We start from the raw sequence: 17362 nt of genomic DNA on the forward strand, positions 1-17362 counted from the left end.
TGAAACCTTTCGCTACAGACTGAAACCCATCCCCACACACTGAAACCTCTTCCCCACAAACTGAAACACCTTCCCCACACACAGAAAGCCATCCCCAAACACTGAAACCTCTTCCTCACACACTGAAACCCCTTCCCCACACACTGAAACCCATCCCCACACACTGAAACCTCTTCCCCACACACTGCAACCTCTTCCCCATACACTGAAACACCTTCCCCACACACTGAAACCTCTTCCGCACACACTGAAACCCCATCCCCACACACTGAAACCCTTCCCCACACACTGAAACCCTTCCCCACACACTGAAACCCCTTTCCCTCACACTGAAACCTCTACCCCACACACTGAAACCGTTCCCCACACACTGAATCGTCTTCCCCACACATTGAAAATCCATCCCCACGCAATGAAACTTCATCCACATACACTGAAACCTCTTCCCCATACACTGAAACCTCTTCCCCACACACTGAAAACTCTTCCCCACACACTGCATCTCCTTCCCCACACACTAAAACCTCTTCCACACACACTGAAACATCTTCCCCACACTGAAACCTCTTCCCCACACGCTGAAACTTCTTCCACACCCACTGCAACCCATCCCCACACACTGAAACCCCTTTCCCACACACTGAAGCCTCTACCCCACACACTGAAACCGTTCCCCACACACTGAATCGTCTTCCCCACACATTGAAAACCCATCCCCACGCAATGAAACTTCATCCACACACACTGAAACCTCTTCCCCACACACTGAAACCTCTTCCCCACACACTGAAACCTATTCCCCACACACTGAAACTCCTTCCCCACACACTCAAACCTCTTCCACACACACTGAAACATCTTCCCCACACTGAAACCTCTTCCCCACACGCTGAAACTTCTTCCACACCCACTGAAACCCATCCCCACACACTGAAACCCCTTCCACACACACTGAAACCTCTTCCACACAAACTGAAACCCCTTCCCCATACACGGAAACGTCTTCCACAAACACTGAAACCCCTTCCCCACACACTGAAACCTTTCCCTACACACTGAAACCCATCACCACACACTGAAACCTGTACCCCACACACTGAAACCCCTTCCTCACACACTGAAAACACTTCCCCAGAGACTGAAACCCCTTAACCACACACTGAAACCCATCCACACACACTTAAACCCCTTCCCCACACACTGCAACCCCTTCCCCACACACTGAAACCGATCCCCACACACTGAAGCCGATCCCCACACACTGAAGCCTCTTCCCCACGCACTGAAACCTCTTCGCCACACACAGAAGCCCCTTCCCCACACACTAAAACCTCTTCCCCGCACACTGAAAACTCTTCCAAACACCCTGATAACTCTTCCCCACACTCTGAAACCCATCCCCACACACTGAAACCTCTAGCCCACACACTGAAACCTTTTCCCCACACACTGAAAACCTTCCTCACACACTGAAACAAATCCCCACACACTGAAACATCTTCCCCACACACTGCAAGATCTTCACCACACACTAAAACCTTTCCCCACACACTGAAACCCTTCGACACTCACTGAAACCCATCCCCACGCTCTGAAACCTCTTCCCCATACACTGGAACACTACCCCTAAAATAAAATCCATCCCCACTCACTGAAACCTCTTCCCCACACACTGAAACCTCTTTCCCACACACTGAAAGCTTTACCCACACACTGAAACCCTTCCCCACACACTGAAACCCTTCCCCACACAATGAAACCTCTTCCCCATACACTGAAACCCCTTACACACACACTGAAACACATCGCCACATACTGAAACCTGTTCCCCACACACTGAAACCACTTCCCCACACACTGAAACCTCTTCCTCACACACTGAAACCTCTTCCCCACACACTGAAACCCCATCCCCACACATTGAAACCCATCCCCACACACTGAAACCCCATCCCCACCACTGAAACCTCTTCCCCACGCACTGAAACCACTTCCCCACAGACTGAAACACCTTCCCCACACTCTGAACCCTCTTCCCCACACACTGAAACCTCTTCCCCTCACACTGAAACCTCTTCCACACACTGAAACCTCTTATCCACACACTGAAACCCCTTTCCCACACACTGAAACCTCTTCCCCACACACTGAAACCTCTTCCGCACAGACTGAAACCTCTTCGCCACACATAGAAACCTCTTCCCCACACACTGAAACCTCTTCCCCACACACTGAAACCACTTCCCCACACACTGAAACCTCTTCGCCACACACTGAAACCCCTTGTCCTCACACTGAAACCCCTTTCCCACACACTGAAACCTGTACCCCACACACTGAAACCACTTCCCCACACACTGAATCGTCTTCCCCACACATTGAAAACCCATCCCCACGCAATGAAACTTCATCCACACACACTGAAACCTCTTCCCCACACACTGAAACCTCTTCCCCACACACTGAAACCTCTTCCCCACACACTGAAACTCCTTCTCCACACACTAAAACGTCTTCCACACACACTGAAACATCTTCCCCACACTGAAACCTCTTCCCCACACGCTGAAACTTCTTCCACACAAACTGAAACCCATCCCCACACACTGAAACCCCTTTCCCACACACTGAAACCTCTACCCCACACACTGAAACCGTTCCCCACACACTGAATCGTCTTCCCCACACATTGAAAACACATCCCCACGCAATGAAACTTCATCCACACACACTGAAACCTCTTCCCCACACACTGAAACCTCTTCCCCACACACTGAAACCTCTTCCCCACACACTGAAACCGATCCCCACACACTGAAACCGATCCCCACACAATGAAGCCTCTTCCCCACGCACTGAAACCTCTTCCCCACACACTGAAACCCCTTCCCCACGCACTGAAACCTCTTCCACATACACTGAAACCTCTTCCCCACACACTGAAAACCTTCCTCACACACTGAAACCAATCCCCACACACTGAAACCTCTAGCCCACACACTGAAACCTTTTCCCCACACACTGAAAACCTTCCTCACACACTGAAACCAATCCCCACACACTGAAACATCTTCCCCACACACTGAAAGATCTTCACCACACACTAAAACCTTTCCCCACACACTGAAACCCTTCGACACACACTGAAACCCATCCCCACACTCTGAAACCTCTTCCCCACACACTGGAACCCTACCCCTAAAATAAAATCCATCCCCACTCACTGAAACCTCTTCCCCACACACTGAAACCTCTTTCCCACACACTGAAAGCTTTCCCCACACACTGAAACCCTTCCCCACACACTGAAACCCTTCCCCACACAATGAAACCTCTTTCCCATACACTGAAACCCCTTACACACACACTGAAACCCATCGCCACATACTGAAACCTGTTCCCCACACACTGAAACCACTTCCCCACACACTGAAACCTCTTCCTCACACACTGAAACCTCTTCCCCACACACTGAAACCCCATCCCCACACATTGAAACCCATCTCCACACACAGAAACCCCCTCCCCACAGACTGAAACCCTTCCCCTCACACTGGAACCTCTTCCCCACACGCTGAAACCTCTTCCACACACACTGAAACCTCTTCCCCACACACTGAAACCTCTACCCCATCCACTGAAACCCCATCCGCACAGACTGAAACCACTTCCCCACACAATGAAACCTCTTCCCCACACACTGAAACCTCTTCCCCAAACACTGAAAGCTCTTCACCACACGCTAAAACCGTTCCACACACACTGAAACCGTTCCCTACAGACTGAAACCGTTCCCCACACACTGAAACCTCTTCCCCACACACTGAAACCACTTCCCCACAGACTGCAACCTCTTCCCCACACATGAAACCACTTCCCCACAAACTGAAACCCCTTCCCCACAGACTGAAACCCCTTCCCCAAAGAGTGAAACACATCCCCACGGAGTGAAACCCCTTCCCCACACACTGAAACCCATCCCCACACACTGAAACCTCTTCCACACACAGTGAAACCTTTCGCTACAGACTGAAACCCATCCCCACACACTGAAACCTCTTCCCCACAAACTGAAACACCTTCCCCACACACAGAAAGCCATCCCCACACGCTGAAACCTCTTCCTCACACACTGAAACCCCTTCCCCACACACTGAAACCCATCCCCACACACTGAAACCTCTTCCCCACACACTGCAACTCTTCCCCATACACGGAAACCTCTTCCACACACACTGAAACCCCATCCCCACACACTGAAACCCTTCCCCACACACTGAAACCTCTTCCCACACTCTGAAACCTCTTCGCCACGGACTGAAACCCTTCCCCATACAGTGAAAAATCTTCCCCACACACTGAAACCTCTTCCCCACACACTGAAACCTCTTCCCCACACACTGAAACCACTTCCCCACAAACTGAAACCTCTTCCCCACACACTGAAACCTCTTCCCCTCACACTGAAACCTCTTCCACACACTGAAACCTCTTATCCACACACTGAAACCCCTTTCTCACACACTGAAACCTCTTCCCCACACACTGAAACCTCTTCCGCACAGACTGAAACCTCTTCCCCACACATAGAAACCTCTTCCCCACACACTGAAACCTCTTCCCCACACACTGAAACCACTTCCCCACACACTGAAACCTCTTCCCCACACACTGAAACCCCTTGTCCTCACACTGAAACCCCTTTCCCTCACACTGAAACCTCTACCCCACACACTGAAACCGTTCCCCACACACTGAATCGTCTTCCCCACACATTGAAAATCCATCCCCACGCAATGAAACTTCATCCACATACACTGAAACCTCTTCCCCATACACTGAAACCTCTTCCCCACACACTGAAACCTCTTCCCCACACACTGAAACTCCTTCCCCACACACTAAAACCTCTTCCACACACACTGAAACATCTTCCCCACACTGAAACCTCTTCCCCACACGCTGAAACTTCTTCCACTCCCACTGAAACCCATCCCCACACACTGAAACCCCTTTGCCACACACTGAAGCCTCTACCCCACACACTGAAACCGTTCCCCACACACTGAATCGTCTTCCCCACACATTGAAAACCCATCCCCACGCAATGAAACTTCATCCACACACACTGAAACCTCTTCCCCACACACTGAAACCTCTTCCCCACACACTGAAACCTATTCCCCACACACTGAAACTCCTTCCCCACACACTCAAACCTCTTCCACACACACTGAAACATCTTCCCCACACTGAAACCTCTTCCCCACACGCTGAAACTTCTTCCACACCCACTGAAACCCATCCCCACACACTGAAACCCCTTCCACACACACTGAAACCTCTTCCACACAAACTGAAACCCCTTCCCCATACACGGAAACGTCTTCCACAAACACTGAAACCCCTTCCCCACACACTGAAACCTTTCCCTACACACTGAAACCCATCACCACACACTGAAACCTGTACCCCACACACTGAAACCCCTTCCTCACACACTGAAAACCCTTCCCCAGAGACTGAAACCCCTTAACCACACACTGAAACCCATCCACACACACTTAAACCCCTTCCCCACACACTGCAACCCCTTCCCCACACACTGAAACCGATCCCCACACACTGAAGCCGATCCCCACACACTGAAGCCTCTTCCCCACGCACTGAAACCTCTTCGCCACACACAGAAGCCCCTTCCCCACACACTAAAACCTCTTCCCCGCACACTGAAAACTCTTCCAAACACCCTGATAACTCTTCCCCACACTCTGAAACCCATCCCCACACACTGAAACCTCTAGCCCACACACTGAAACCTTTTCCCCACACACTGAAAACCTTCCTCACACACTGAAACAAATCCCCACACACTGAAACATCTTCCCCACACACTGCAAGATCTTCACCACACACTAAAACCTTTCCCCACACACTGAAACCCTTCGACACTCACTGAAACCCATCCCCACGCTCTGAAACCTCTTCCCCATACACTGGAACACTACCCCTAAAATAAAATCCATCCCCACTCACTGAAACCTCTTCCCCACACACTGAAACCTCTTTCCCACACACTGAAAGCTTTACCCACACACTGAAACCCTTCCCCACACACTGAAACCCTTCCCCACACAATGAAACCTCTTCCCCATACACTGAAACCCCTTACACACACACTGAAACACATCGCCACATACTGAAACCTGTTCCCCACACACTGAAACCACTTCCCCACACACTGAAACCTCTTCCTCACACACTGAAACCTCTTCCCCACACACTGAAACCCCATCCCCACACATTGAAACCCATCCCCACACACTGAATCCCCTTCACCACACACTGAAACCCCATCCCCACCACTGAAACCTCTTCCCCACGCACTGAAACCACTTCCCCACAGACTGAAACACCTTCCCCACACTCTGAACCCTCTTCCCCACACACTGAAACCTCTTCCCCTCACACTGAAACCTCTTCCACACACTGAAACCTCTTATCCACACACTGAAACCCCTTTCCCACACACTGAAACCTCTTCCCCACACACTGAAACCTCTTCCGCACAGACTGAAACCTCTTCGCCACACATAGAAACCTCTTCCCCACACACTGAAACCTCTTCCCCACACACTGAAACCACTTCCCCACACACTGAAACCTCTTCGCCACACACTGAAACCCCTTGTCCTCACACTGAAACCCCTTTCCCACACACTGAAACCTGTACCCCACACACTGAAACCACTTCCCCACACACTGAATCGTCTTCCCCACACATTGAAAACCCATCCCCACGCAATGAAACTTCATCCACACACACTGAAACCTCTTCCCCACACACTGAAACCTCTTCCCCACACACTGAAACCTCTTCCCCACACACTGAAACTCCTTCTCCACACACTAAAACGTCTTCCACACACACTGAAACATCTTCCCCACACTGAAACCTCTTCCCCACACGCTGAAACTTCTTCCACACAAACTGAAACCCATCCCCACACACTGAAACCCCTTTCCCACACACTGAAACCTCTACCCCACACACTGAAACCGTTCCCCACACACTGAATCGTCTTCCCCACACATTGAAAACACATCCCCACGCAATGAAACTTCATCCACACACACTGAAACCTCTTCCCCACACACTGAAACCTCTTCCCCACACACTGAAACCTCTTCCCCACACACTGAAACCGATCCCCACACACTGAAACCGATCCCCACACAATGAAGCCTCTTCCCCACGCACTGAAACCTCTTCCCCACACACTGAAACCCCTTCCCCACGCACTGAAACCTCTTCCACATACACTGAAACCTCTTCCCCACACACTGAAAACCTTCCTCACACACTGAAACCAATCCCCACACACTGAAACCTCTAGCCCACACACTGAAACCTTTTCCCCACACACTGAAAACCTTCCTCACACACTGAAACCAATCCCCACACACTGAAACATCTTCCCCACACACTGAAAGATCTTCACCACACACTAAAACCTTTCCCTACACACTGAAACCCTTCGACACACACTGAAACCCATCCCCACACTCTGAAACCTCTTCCCCACACACTGGAACCCTACCCCTAAAATAAAATCCATCCCCACTCACTGAAACCTCTTCCCCACACACTGAAACCTCTTTCCCACACACTGAAAGCTTTCCCCACACACTGAAACCCTTCCCCACACACTGAAACCCTTCCCCACACAATGAAACCTCTTCCCCATACACTGAAACCCCTTACACACACACTGAAACCCATCGCCACATACTGAAACCTGTTCCCCACACACTGAAACCACTTCCCCACACACTGAAACCTCTTCCTCACACACTGAAACCTCTTCCCCACACACTGAAACCCCATCCCCACACATTGAAACCCATCTCCACACACAGAAACCCCCTCCCCACAGACTGAAACCCTTCCCCTCACACTGGAACCTCTTCCCCACACGCTGAAACCTCTTCCACACACACTGAAACCTCTTCCCCACACACTGAAACCTCTACCCCATCCACTGAAACCCCATCCGCACAGACTGAAACCACTTCCCCACACAATGAAACCTCTTCCCCACACACTGAAACCTCTTCCCCAAACACTGAAAGCTCTTCACCACACGCTAAAACCGTTCCACACACACTGAAACCGTTCCCTACAGACTGAAACCGTTCCCCACACACTGAAACCTCTTCCCCACACACTGAAACCACTTCCCCACAGACTGCAACCTCTTCCCCACACATGAAACCACTTCCCCACAAACTGAAACCCCTTCCCCACAGACTGAAACCCCTTCCCCAAAGAGTGAAACACATCCCCACGGAGTGAAACCCCTTCCCCACACACTGAAACCCATCCCCACACACTGAAACCTCTTCCACACACAGTGAAACCTTTCGCTACAGACTGAAACCCATCCCCACACACTGAAACCTCTTCCCCACAAACTGAAACACCTTCCCCACACACAGAAAGCCATCCCCACACGCTGAAACCTCTTCCTCACACACTGAAACCCCTTCCCCACACACTGAAACCCATCCCCACACACTGAAACCTCTTCCCCACACACTGCAACTCTTCCCCATACACGGAAACCTCTTCCACACACACTGAAACCCCATCCCCACACACTGAAACCCTTCCCCACACACTGAAACCTCTTCCCACACTCTGAAACCTCTTCGCCACGGACTGAAACCCTTCCCCATACAGTGAAAAATCTTCCCCACACACTGAAACCTCTTCCCCACACACTGAAACCTCTTCCCCACACACTGAAACCACTTCCCCACAAACTGAAACCTCTTCCCCACACACTGAAACCTCTTCCCCTCACACTGAAACCTCTTCCACACACTAAAACCTCTTATCCACACACTGAAACCCCTTTCTCACACACTGAAACCTCTTCCCCACACACTGAAACCTCTTCCGCACAGACTGAAACCTCTTCCCCACACATAGAAACCTCTTCCCCACACACTGAAACCTCTTCCCCACACACTGAAACCACTTCCCCACACACTGAAACCTCTTCCCCACACACTGAAACCCCTTGTCCTCACACTGAAACCCCTTTCCCTCACACTGAAACCTCTACCCCACACACTGAAACCGTTCCCCACACACTGAATCGTCTTCCCCACACATTGAAAATCCATCCCCACGCAATGAAACTTCATCCACATACACTGAAACCTCTTCCCCATACACTGAAACCTCTTCCCCACACACTGAAACCTCTTCCCCACACACTGAAACTCCTTCCCCACACACTAAAACCTCTTCCACACACACTGAAACATCTTCCCCACACTGAAACCTCTTCCCCACATCGCTGAAACTTCTTCCACACCCACTGAAACCCATCCCCACACACTGAAACCCCTTTCCCACACACTGAAACACCTTCCCCACACACGGAAACCTCTTCCACACACACTGAAACCCCATCCCCACACACTGAAACCCTTCCCCACACACTGAAACCTCTTCCCACACTCTGAAACCTCTTCGCCACGGACTGAAACCCTTCCCCATACAGTGAAAAATCTTCCCCACACACTGAAACCTCTTCCCCACACACTGAAACCACTTCCCCACACACTGAAACCTCTTCCCCACAAACTGAAACCTCTTCCCCACACACTGAAACCTCTTCCACACACTGAAACCTCTTATCCACACACTGAAACCCCTTTCCCACACACTGAAACCTCTTCCCCACACACTGAAACCTCTTCCGCACAGACTGAAACCTCTTCCCCACAATCTGAAAACTCTTCGCCACGGACTGAAACCCTTCCCCATACAGTGAAAAATCTTCCCCACACACTGAAACCTCTTCCCCACACACGGAAACCACTTCCCCACACACTGAAACATCTTCCCCACACACTGAAACCACTTCCCCACACACTGAAACCTCTTCCCCACACACTGAAACCCCTTGTCCTCACACTAAAACCCCTTTCCCACACACTGAAACCTCTTCCCCACACACTGGATCCTCTTCCCCACATACTGAAACTCTTCCCCACGCATTGAATCCTCTTCCACACACACTGAAAACTTTTCCCTACACACTGAAACCCATCCCCACACACTGAAACCTGTACCCCACAGACTGAAACCCCTTCCCCACACACTGAAAACCCTTCCCCAGAGACTGAAACCCCTTATCCACACACTGAAACCCATCCACACACACTGAAACCCCTTCCCCACACTCTGCAACCCCTTCCCCACACACTGAAACCGATCCCCACACACTGAAAACGATCCCCACACACTGAAACCTCTTCCCCACGCACTGAAACCTCTTCCCCACACACTGAAACCCCTTCCCCACGCACTGAAACCTCTTCCACATACACTGAAACCTCTTCCCAACACGCTGAAACCCCTTACCCACACGCTGAAACCCCTTTCACACACACTGCAACCTCTTCCACATGCACTGAAACCCCTTCCGCACACACTGAAACCCATCCCCAAGCACTGAAACCCATCCCCACACGCTGAAACCATTCCCCACACAATGAAACCCATCCCCACACACTGAAATCTCTTCCATACAAACTGAAACCTCTTCCCCACACGCTGAAACCCCTTCCCTACACGCTGCAACCTCTTCCACACTCACTGAAAACCATTCCCCACTCACGGAAACCCATCCCCACAGACTGAAACCTCTTCCCCACACACAGAAGCCCCTTCCCCACACACTAAAACCTCTTCCCCGCACACTGAAAACTCTTCCCCACATCCAGAAAACTCTTCCCCACACTCTGAAACCCATCCCCACACACTGAAACCTCTAGCCCACACACTGAAACCTTTTCCCCACACACTGAAAACCTTCCTCACACACTGAAACCAATCCCCACACACTGAAACATCTTCCCCACACACTGAAAGATCTTCACCACACACTAAAACCTTTCCCCACACACTGAAACCCTTCGACACACACTGAAACCCATCCCCACACTCTGAAACCTCTTCCCCACACACTGGAACCCTTCCCCTAAAATAAAATCCATCCCCACACACTGAAACCTCTTTCCCACACACTGAAAGCTTTCCCCACACACTGAAACCCTTCCCCACACACTGAAACCCTTCCCCACACAATGAAGCCTCTTCCCCATACACTGAAACCCCTTACACACACACTGAAACCCATCGCCACATACTAAAACCTGTTCCCCACACACTGAAACCACTTCCCCACACACTGAAACCTCTTCCTCACACACTGAAACCTCTTCCCCACACACTGAAACCCCATCCCCACACATTGAAACCAATCCCCACACACAGAAACCCCCTCCCCACACACTGAAACCCATCCCCACACACTGAAACCCTTCCGCACACACTGAAACCTCTTCCTACACACAGAAACCTCTTCGCCACAGACTGAAACCCTTCCCCTCACACTGGAACCTCTTCCCCACACGCTGACACCTCTTCCACACACACTGAAACCTCTTCCCCACAAACTGAAACCTCTACCCCATACACTGAAACCCCATCCGCACAGACTGAAACCACTTCCCCACACAATGAAACCTCTTCCCCACACACTGAAACCTCTTCCCCAAACACTGAAAGCTCTTCACCACACGCTAAAACCTTTCCACACACACTGAAACCGTTCCCTGCAGACTGAAACCCTTCCCCACACACTGAAACCTCTTCCCCACACACTGAAACCACTTCCCCACAGACTGCAACCTCTTCCCCACACACTGAAACCACTTCCCCACAAACTGAAACCCCTTCCCCACAGACTGAAACACCTTCCCCACAGAGTGAAACACATCCCGACGGAGTGAAACCCCTTCCCCACACACTGAAACCCATCCCCACACAGTGAAACCTCTTCCACACACAGTGAAACCTTTCGCTACAGACGGAAACCCATCCCCACACACTGAAACCTCTTCCTCACACACTGAAACCCCTTCCCCACACACTGAAACCCATCCCCACACACTGAAACCTCTTCCCCACACACTGCAACCTCTTCCCCATACACTGAAACACCTTCCCCACACATGGAAACCTCTTCCGCACACATTGAAACCCCATCCCCACACACTGAAACCCTTCCCCACACACTGAAACATCTTCCCACACACTGAAACCTCCTCGCCACACACTGAAACCCTTCCCCATACAGTGAAAAATCTTCCCCACACACTGAAACCTCTTCCCCACACACTGAAACCACTTCCCCACACACTGAAACCTCTTCCCGACACACTGAAACCTCTTCCCCACACACTGAAACCTCTTCCACACACTGAAACCTCTTATCCACACACTGAAACCCCTTTCCCACACACTGAAACCTCTTCCCCACACACTGAAACCTCTTCCCCACCAACTGAAACCACTTCCCCACACACTGAAACCTCTTCCCCACACACTGAAACCCCTTGTCCTCACACTGAAACCCCTTTCCCACACACTGAAACCTCTACCCCACACACTGAAACCGTTCCCCACACACTGAATCGTCTTCCCCACACATTGAAAACCCATCCCCACGCAATGAAACTTCATCCACACACACTGAAACCTCTTCCCCACACACTGAAACCTCTTCCCCACACACTGAAACTCCTTCCCCACACACTAAAACCTCTTCCACACACACTGAAACATCTTCCCCACACTGAAACCTCTTCCCCACACGCTGAACCCTCTTCCACACCCACTGAAACCCATCCCCACACACTGAAACCCCTTCCACACACACTGAAACCCCTTCCACACAAACTGAAACCCCTTCCCCATACACGGAAACCTCTTCCACAAACACTGAAACCCCTTCCCCACACACTGAAACCTTTCCCTACACACTGAAACCCATCCCCACACACTGAAACCTGTACCCCACACACTGAAACCCCTTTCGCACACACTGAAATCCCTTCCCCAGAGACTGAAACCCCTTAACCACACACTGAAACCCATCCACACACACTGAAACCCCTTCCCCACACACTGCAACCCCTTCCCCACACACTGAAACCGATCCCCACACTCTGAAACCGATCCCCACACACTGAAACCTCTTCCCCACGCACTGAAACCTCTTCCCCACGCACTGAAACCTCTTCCCCACACACTGAAACCCCTTCCCCACGCACTGAAACCTCTTCCACATACACTGAAACCTCTTCCCAACACGCTGAAACCCCTTACCCACACGCTGAAACCCCTTTCACACACACTGAAACCTCTTCCACATGCACTGAAACCCCTTCCGCACACACTGAAACACATCCCCAAGCACTGAAACCCATCCCCACACACTGAAACCATTCCCCACACAATGAAACCCATCCCCACACACTGAAATCTCTTCCATACAAACTGAAACCTCTTCCCCACACGCTGAAACCCCTTCACTACACGCTGCAACCTCTTCCACACTCACTGAAACCCATTCCCCACTCACGGAAACCCATCACCAGAGACTGAAACCTCTTCCCCACACACAGAAGCCCCTTCCCCACACACTAAAACCTCTTCCCCGCACACTGAAAACTCTTCCCCACACCCAGAAAACTCTTCCCCACACACTGAAACCCATCCCCACACACTGAAACCTCTAGCCCACACACTGAAACCTTTTCCCCACACACTGAAAACCTTCCTCACACACTGAAACCAATCCCCACACGCTGAAACATCTTCCCCACTCTCTGAAAGAACTTCACCACACACTAAAACCTTTCCCCACACACTGAAACCCTTCGACACACACTGAAACCCATCCCCACACTCTGAAACCTCTTCCCCACACACTGGAACCCTTCCCCTAAAATAAAATCCATCCCCACTCACTGAAACCTCTTCCCCACACACTGAAACCTCTTTCCCACACACTGAAAGCTTTCCCCACACACTGAAACCCTTACCCACACACTGAAACCCTTCCCCACACAATGAAACCTCTTCCCCATACACTGAAACCCCTTACACACACACTCAACCCCATCGCCACATACTGAAACCTGTTCCCCACACACTGAAACCACTTCCCCACACACTGAAACCTCTTCCCCACACACTGAAACCTCTTCCCCACACACTGAAACTCCTTCCCCACACACTAAAACCTCTTCCACACACACTGAAACATCTTCCCCACACTGAAACCTCTTCCCCACACGCTGAACCCTCTTCCACACCCACTGAAACCCATCCCCACACACTGAAACCCCTTCCACACACACTGAAACCCCTTCCACACAAACTGAAACCCCTTCCCCATACACGGAAACCTCTTCCACAAACACTGAAACCCCTTCCCCACACACTGAAACCTTTCCCTACACACTGAAACCCATCCCCACACACTGAAACCTGTACCCCACACACTGAAACCCCTTTCGCACACACTGAAATCCCTTCCCCAGAGACTGAAACCCCTTAACCACACACTGAAACCCATCCACACACACTGAAACCCCTTCCCCACACACTGCAACCCCTTCCCCACACACTGAAACCGATCCCCACACTCTGAAACCGATCCCCACACACTGAAACCTCTTCCCCACGCACTGAAACCTCTTCCCCACACACTGAAACCCCTTCCCCACGCACTGAAACCTCTTCCACATACACGGAAACCTCTTCCCAACACGCTGAAACCCCTTACCCACACGCTGAAACCCCTTTCACACACACTGAAACCTCTTCCACATGCACTGAAACCCCTTCCGCACACACTGAAACACATCCCCAAGCACTGAAACCCATCCCCACACACTGAAACCATTCCCCACACAATGAAACCCATCCCCACACACTGAAATCTCTTCCATACAAACTGAAACCTCTTCCCCACACGCTGAAACCCCTTCCCTACACGCTGCAACCTCTTCCACACTCACTGAAACCCATTCCCCACTCACGGAAACCCATCACCAGAGACAGAAACCTCTTCCCCACACACAGAAGCCCCTTCCCCACACACTAAAACCTCTTCCCCGCACACTGAAAACTCTTCCCCACACCCAGAAAACTCTTCCCCACACACTGAAACCCATCCCCACACACTGAAACCTCTAGCCCACACACTGAAACCTTTTCCCCACACACTGAAAACCTTCCTCACACACTGAAACCAATCCCCACACGCTGAAACATCTTCCCCACTCTCTGAAAGAACTTCACCACACACTAAAACCTTTCCCCACACACTGAAACCCTTCGACACACACTGAAACCCATCCCCACACTCTGAAACCTCTTCCCCACACACTGGAACCCTTCCCCTAAAATAAAATCCATCCCCACTCACTGAAACCTCTTCCCCACACACTGAAACCTCTTTCCCACACACTGAAAGCTTTCCCCACACACTGAAACCCTTACCCACACACTGAAACCCTTCCCCACACAATGAAACCTCTTCCCCATACACTGAAACCCCTTACACACACACTCAACCCCATTGCCACATACTGAAACCTGTTCCCCACACACTGAAACCACTTCCTCACACACTGAAACCTCTTGCTCACACACTGAAACCTCTTCCCCACACACTGAAACCCCCTCCCCACACACTGAAACCCATCCCCACACACTGAAACCCTTCCGCACACACTGAAACCTCTTCCCACACACTGAGACCTCTTCGCCACAGACTGAAACCCTTCCCCTCACACTGGAACCTCTTCCCCACACGCTGAAACCTCTTCCACACACATTGAAACCTCAACCCCACACACTGAAACCTTTCCCCGCACACTGAAACCCTTCGCCACACACTGAAAGCTCTTCACCACACGCGAAAACCTTTCCCCACACTCTGAAACCTCTTCCCCATACACTGAAACCCCATCCGCACAGACTGAAACCACTTCCCCACACAATGAAATCTCTTCCCCACACACTGAAACCTCTTCCCCACACACTGAAACCTCTTCCCCACACACTGAAAGCTCTTCACCACACGCTAAAACCTTTCCCCGCACACTGAAACCCTTCGCCACACACTGAAACCCATCCCCACACTCTGAAACCTCTTCCTCACACACTGAAACACTTCCCCACACAATGAAATCCATCCCCACACACTGAAACCCTTCCCCACACACTGAAACCTCTTCCCCATACTCTGAAACCCCTTAAACACACACTGAAACCCATCGCCACATACTGAAACCTCTTCCCCACACACTGAAACCTCTTCCCCACGCACTGACACCCATCCCCACTCCCTGAATCCCCTTCATCACACACTGAAACCCCTTCCCCACACACTGAAACCTCTTCCTCACACACTGAAACCTCTTCCCCACACACTGAAACCCCTTCCCAACACACTGAAACCCATCCCCACAAACAGAAACCCCCTCCCCACACACTGAAACCCATCACCACACACTGAAACCCTTCCCCACACACTGAAATATCTTCCCACACACTGAAACCTCTTCGCCACAGACTGAAACCCTTCCCCACACACTGGAGCCTCTTCCCCACACACTGAAACCTCTTCCACACACACTGAAACCTCTTCGCCACAAACTGAAACCTCTTCCCCATACACTGAAACCCCTTCCCCACAGACTGAAACCACTTCCCCACACAATGAATCCTCTTCCCCACACACTGAAACCCCTTTCCCACACACTGAAACCTCTTCCCCAGACACGGATACCTCTTCCGTACAGACTGATGCCCCTTCCCCACACACTCAACCCCATCCCCACACACTGAAACCTCATCCCCACACAATGAAACCCCTTCCCCACAGACTGAAACCCCTTCCCCACACACTGAAACCCATCCCCACACACTGAAACCTCTTCCCCACACACTGAAACCCCTTCCCCACACACTGAAACCCTTCCCCACACACTGAAACCCTTCCCCACACACTGAAACCTCTTCCCCACACACTGAAACCTCTTCCCCACACATTGAAACCGCTTCCCCGCACACTGAAACCTCTTTCCCACACACTGAATCCCTTCACCACACACTGAAACCCCTTCCACACACACTGATACATCTTCACCACACACTGAAACCTCTTCCCCACACACGGAGACCCCTTCCCCACTCATTGAATCCAATCCCCACAGACTGAAACACATCCCCACAGACTGAAACCCCTACCCCATAAACTGAAACCCATCCCCACACACTTAAACCTCTTCCACACACACTGAAACCGTTCCCTACAGACTGAAACACTTCCCCACACACTGAAACCTCTTCCCCACACACTGAAACCACTTCCCCACAGACTGCAACCTCTTCCCCACACACTGAAACCACTTCCCCACA

The sequence above is a fragment of the Heterodontus francisci genome, chromosome 28 (assembly GCF_036365525.1).
Source record: "Heterodontus francisci isolate sHetFra1 chromosome 28, sHetFra1.hap1, whole genome shotgun sequence".
Classification (NCBI taxonomy): domain Eukaryota; kingdom Metazoa; phylum Chordata; class Chondrichthyes; order Heterodontiformes; family Heterodontidae; genus Heterodontus; species Heterodontus francisci.